This window comes from Quercus robur, chromosome 5 (genome assembly GCF_932294415.1).
Source record: "Quercus robur chromosome 5, dhQueRobu3.1, whole genome shotgun sequence".
Lineage (NCBI taxonomy): Eukaryota > Viridiplantae > Streptophyta > Magnoliopsida > Fagales > Fagaceae > Quercus > Quercus robur.
The window spans coordinates 81,298,354-81,304,951 of NC_065538.1; the positions used below are offsets into that span (position 1 = coordinate 81,298,354).

A 6,598-nucleotide genomic window follows, 5' to 3' on the forward strand; every position below is an offset into this window, starting at 1 on the left:
TTTTGACCAGCTAGTATAGTTCTTTCTTCTCTTTATATTACTTTTTAATTTGCTATAAAGTTTTCTTAACACTACTTTTTAACCAGGAACAAAGTGATATGGATTTTGTGACGAAAGGTAGGACTTTTACACCGGGGTTATTTGAGGGGATGGAAAATGGGGGAAAAGTGAGAGAGAAAATTATTTATTTATTTATTTTTGTGTTTAATTGGAGTGATTTTAAATTAGTTGGGCTTAAGTGTTTTCTGACTTTCTTTTCTACCGGCCTCACCAAAATGTTTTTTCCCCAAATCGGAAATAAAATTAGAGAGAGAAAATGGAACAAAGGTGTAGACCAAAAAATTCTTGTGTTGCGACGTTCAAATGGTTTTTCTTTCCCCCCTTGGTTTTTGTCTTCTTTTGTTACTCATCTATTTCGATTAAAGGATAAAGTTTGCATCAATCAATACATAATAGCTTAAAAGATAAATTTTGAACATTAAATTCCAAAAATCACCTATATTAGTATATGTAAAATTGTACAAATCAACACTTTAATTACAGTAATCGTGTAAATATACACTGCTATTGATCATGTGCATGTCAATATTTTATTCATTTCTCTCTCTCTCTCTCTCAAAGGAAAACCAATAGAAAAAAATAGAAATAATAGTGAAAAAATAAATGAAGAATGAATATTATTATTGAAATATAATATAGAACAAATAATATGATGTAAATGTTTCAAAAAGTGGTTGTATAAAATGGAAATAATAGGTTCTTATGTTAAAATAAACATGAATTTTTGCATTAATTGATGTGAATGCTCTTAAAACATATTTTTAATACTTTTAGAAAATGATATTTTATATATATATATATTTTTTTTAAAAAGGTCAACTTACACACAAATATCAAGAATATATATATCCACAAAAAATTTGTGTGCAAACCATTTAATTATTAACGCATGTATTTTTTCTTTTTGAAAAACATGCATTACAGTTCATAACATGTGCTCTTAAAACATTAGCTAACCATTATTTTTGACCGGCTATAAAAAAATGATTTCAACTATAATAATAATAATAAATAAATAAAAATCTCATTCAACTATCCGAATTATTAAAAAAGATCACAATCTTTTAATGTTTCATTTTAGTCCTTATATTTTAAAGTTCGTGTAAAAAAAGTCCATACTATTAACTCTTACCTTTATTTTCCTTATCTCCAAACAAATATAAAAAATACAAGAAAATTATTTGAATAACCAAGTTCTTCTATCCCCTATTGATATCAAATCAAAGTTTTGAATTTTGTTCCAAATTGACTATCGGAACTATGCACCACATATATAATAATAATAATAAATATATTATTATTACTTATTGCTATTATAGATAAATAAATTATATAAACTAGTCGCTAACCCGTGCGATGCACGGGAAAGTTTTGCAAAATATATATATTATATTATGATACATATTTAAATTATATGCAATTACAATAATCTCATTTCTCATGTTCAAACCCATGCAATGATAAAAACACTAAATAAGAAATTTTGTATTAAATAAAAATGACAAAAACCACAAAACCAAAACCAAAAATACAAACTCACTTTTAAGGAAGTCAACTCTTTGAAGAACTGGAACAATTAGGACATGTGGCATATGAAGAAACTTTCACTTGTCAAACTATTGAATTCCATTAAGCAAAAACATATTAAGCAGAGAAGTTAACACTACCAAAACCCAAAATCCAGACCCACTTTTGAGATCTTAATTGGGCAGTGAAGACCCTTTCCGCATTTGATGTTACAAAGATTGCATCCTAATTTATTGAGAGCCATGAGGTTTTTGTTTATGTGTACAAATAATAAATTATCTTCTCATAATTATATTAATGTTACAAAGATTGCATCCTAATTTATTAAGAGCTATGGTGTTTTTGTTTCTTTGCTTCATATGTTTTTGCTTAATGGAATTTATAGTCATGAAATTAATTGAAAACTCAAAAACCTTAGGCCCCGTTTGGTAGAATTGTTAAACAACTCATTCTCAGTTTTTAAATAACATTACATACATTTTCATACACTTTTTTACCGACATGTATTTCAAAAAATTAATTAGAAAGACACAATCAATATCAATTAGTCAAGTTCCACAGCCATGTGTATGTGGTCATGTGTTGATAATGGATCATCAGTATGAAAGAAATTGCATTTTAAATTATAATTAGCCATGAATGAGTGAGTTCTATGATAATGTTAAAAATATATTTTGTTTTTTGCGACTTACGAAGTGCAATTCATGAACTTAAGGTTTTGACCTTTGCAATGAGTTAGATCAAGACAACCCCATGCATTGTCATGAAGAAACGGACCAACACCCAAAATCGCATTCTGTAGCAAATACAGTAGGCTAGACGTGTAATTTACATCCAGTAACCCCATATCCACCATTTCTTTATGTTCTCTGTGGGAGGACACAATCAAATAAGAAGTAATAGAAAAGATTTTGCACAATTATAAAAGAAAAGCCACTTATTAAATTATACCTCTTGACAGGACAAAGCCACCCAAAGCAAACCGTATGACCAGTGCAAATGATCCAAATGTGTTGGCAAGAATCAGGTCCCCCCACTAATTGCCCCAATAAAGCGAAATAATGCAGAAGCCATCTGGTTAAAGTAAAAGCAGAAGGTGCTGCCTAAAAAACCTGCAATATGAACATGAGAAAATATATAATTTGAAATAGAAAAAGAAAAAAAGAAAAAGTGAAACATATCTTTGTATGTTGACAAAAAAAGTAGCATGATTTTATTTATTTATTCTATCTTTTAACTTCCAGCACTTGGATCAAAGCCAATGACATAGTAAGTGATGAATACCCATACAACAACTTCTACAAACGTGATTGGAATCTTGATGATCCATGCAGGGAGAGAATATGCCCATAAAACCATAAAAGTGCCAACAATAACAGAAGCAAATCTTGAAACAGAGTCCATTACAGAACCAAAAAATCAAAAATTAAACACATAATAGATCTAACAACACAAATATACATCAAAATTAAATCTCACATCAAACATTCACATTTTAAATTCAGTATAATCTCTTACTTCGGTATAAAATGAATTTCATCAAACATGTGTCATGCAACACCAAAAGAAGACCTAAAAAATTAGTTAATTCAAAGCAACCCAAAAACTTGATTCAAGGAAAAACATTTACCGTTTCATCCCTTCAAGCAATCTAGTTCCCAATGGATAGACCCATGAGTACAATATGTTGACCAACAACTTTGATGACCCTGAAACTGAAATTTTGCATTTTGATTGAGCAAAGAGAAAAATAGTATGAGACCACAATAAAAAATTAAATTAAAAAAAAAAATTTCAGACTCAAAACAATAAAAATAAATAAATATATGAGACGAATATAATCTGAAAATAAAACTGAGTTAAAACACAGTAAAAACAAATTGTTCAAACTCAAAACTAATGATGATAACTTTACAATGCAACATAGAAGTAGCTATGGCACTTATGAATGTCATATTTCACAAACGATATGCCACGATCTCGCGCAGCATTAATCTGTGCCCTCTAATATTCCTAATTCTTATGAGTAGTTTGTCTCCATTTGATATTATTTTATTTCATTATGCTGTAATTTTCTTCCACTTATAGTTCTCACTGTTTTAAATTTCGTAAATTATTCCACGTTTTCAGATTATACCTGTTACATTAGCCATTCCATGAGTCCGTGATCCACAAACTGACTTTGCAAGTTACAATGCCTTAACTCTTACTACGTCACCTTTGCCTTGCTCTCCCTTATTCATTGTCAAAAAAAAAATTTCCCCTATATCAATATTCATAAACCAAAAAAAAAAAAAAAAAAAAATCGGTTTGAAGTTTAAATGACATCCCGAAGCATTAATTGTTAACACATGAAACAAATCAAACAAAACACACCAAAAAATTTATTTGAATTTTCTCAAAAACGACCCTAGAAACCCAATCTTTACTGCCAATCTCTTCAATCAACAATAATTCCCACAATCACAATTCAAATGAAAAATACATACCCACGTAGACAGCCATTGGTTTCTGCTTAGAGAATCAGTAGGGGGATTTTTGGAACTATGACAAATCAATCAGAAGGGCAAAAACTTAGTACCTGATCCTGAAATCAATGGCAAAAAAAAAAAAAAAAAATCAGTGAAAAAGGAAAGACGAAAGGAAGACTGCTCAACAGGTTTTCTGAATCGCAAGGTAACAGGGTGGTGAGACTCTTCCTCGTCCTCGTCCTCCTTCTTCTTCTACACCTTCTCTAGAGGATGATTGATACAGTTTTCTGAATTGGCTGGGGCGTACCCTTCGTCTATTTAGGTTTTTACCATATCTTAATGGTAGTGCCCTCAGATTTCTCATTCTTTCCCAGGATCCAAAACCCTTTTTTCCCTTTTCTTTTCCCTCAATTTCTCACCAAACAAATACAATCATAAGAAAATTGCAAAATAAAAATAAAAAGTATTGGACTTACGGTGAACCTTTGGACTTGGTTTGGAACTTTGTTGGTCCAAAAATGTGAAGTCTTGCTTTGAGTGCTTTTGCAGATAGGACAAAATTTTTATGAAGGGAAGTACAGAGAAAGGGTGAAGAGAGAGGAAGAAGAGTAGATAGGTTTTTATCGGGTTTTAGAAAAGGTTTTTCTTTGCTTTTTTTTTTTTTTTTTTTTTTTTCGTTTTATGTTTTTTTTTTTAAAATAATATGCTGACGTGGACAATTGTAGGAGCTTCAAAAGCTTCGGTTTTATATATATATATATATATATATATATATATATATATAGATTAATGAATTAAATATAGTACTCAAAATAATAAGTGGTCAGCTTTTTATTTTTTATTTTATTTTATTTAAAGAATAGTCATATTAATTATTCTGTAAATGGTAAATACACTTAACATGCTAAGGTATATAAAAACTAAGAACCTTCAAAAAGACTTTCCCTTTCAAATCACTTTTCCCATTCCAATGTCCCACCCACATAACCTCTTCACTTTGCCATTACATTTATGGCTTTATTACTTGGATGAAAAGACGTCATTAGTGGGGGAGGGGTGACTCGAACTCAAGAGTCAAGACACGCCGCATAATGGAGTCTTGTTGGCCTAAGGCCTCAACCACTAGGCCACCAATCATGTCGGTATGTTCATCTCTAATTACAACTTGGGTTGGTAGTCTTCTAGGAAAGAGGTTGGTACTCTTATATCCCATAAAATACATTTTATGTAATAAAAATTCAAAGGATTCCATTCCCCACGCTAGAAGTTTATATCTCATTGACCCCAGTCTAGAAGTTACTTATATTCTTCTTTTGAAGAAAAAGATAGATTAAAATACATAGAGAATATGAGTTATAAGCAACTTCAAAAGTTTTTCCCAGGTCATTAAATAAAAAAAGATAGATAAAAAGTTAGAACAAGGCCTAATGTTGAAAGTTCATAAGAGGGAATAGGATATTTCAATTAAATTTCTTGAATTGACCTTATTATATTTTCTAATAAATTTCCTGACGTATCCTTACTTCATTATTATATTCACACTATCAAAGTCTCAACTCTCAGTTATAATCTATGTTTTTAAAATTTGTATTTCCTAAAGTATCCTTACTTCTTAGCTCTTAAAATTTGATTTCCTGAATGGGTCAATTAGCAATTGCTTAGCAACATCATTTCCCTATCAGTTTGGTGTTTTGATTGTAATAAATTGCTCAGATATGCTTTATCAGGAAAAAAAAAAATGCTCCTATATGAGAGAAATAGTATATTACTGGACGTACACTGTACTTGAACTTGAGGAATCATGGGCTGGGCTTGTATTCTCAAGTCGCGATAGGAGAGGTGGGTTGAGCCTCGAACGTGCTGGGTTCTAAGGGTTTTCAAAGTAGGCTTTTTGGGTATATATGGTCATGGCCTGGCAACTCTGCTGATGGCTCAGCCACAGTACGTGGTTAGGTTTTAGCTGGGCTATGCGTACGTAGGGTTTGATTTGTGGATGGTTGGGCTTGAGTGTGATGAGAGAGGTTGGAGGAGTTTAGTCGAGAAAGGATATATGGGTAAGGTTTCTAATGGACTAGTGATGGCTTTGGTTGGTTGGGTGTGAGTGTGTGTTGAGTAGTTGTGGCCATTTTGTTCATTGCTGTGTGGCTGGGTCTAGTGTAGCTGCTATTTTATGGTTATAAAAATTTAAAACTTAAAACAAACAGGACACGAGGCATACATAGATGCTGTCACGTGGCAGCATGCAATGGACCCAAAATTTCATAATTTTTTTTTAAAGAAATTAAAATTTAAACCCTAATGTATTAAAATATGGATAAATTAATTGGTACACATAATCCAATAAATTAAATTATATATGCTTTTCTAAGGAAAATAGGAGGGAAAATGTGGTAGTTTTGCTTCTTCTTTTTTGCGTCTTGTGTATACAAGATGCTAGACAAATAAATAATGATGAGTTTTGATCCATATGACAGACAATTTTCGTCATTTTATAGATTTAGAAGGTTTTTTTAATTATTTTTTTTAATGATCTTGGATTT

General features: G+C 30.9%; 1 long non-coding RNA gene across 1 annotated transcript; it reads right to left on the reverse strand.

Annotated features, from left to right (window-relative positions):
• Positions 1-1,931: 1,931 nt before the first annotated feature.
• LOC126727368 (uncharacterized) lies at positions 1,932-4,699 on the reverse strand. Its single transcript, XR_007656226.1, has 5 exons — positions 4,535-4,699; positions 4,077-4,174; positions 3,218-3,302; positions 2,539-2,699; positions 1,932-2,456 (listed from the first exon to the last, which is right to left on the reverse strand). It is a non-coding gene; the product is annotated as an uncharacterized LOC126727368 (long non-coding RNA).
• Positions 4,700-6,598: the final 1,899 nt, after the last annotated feature.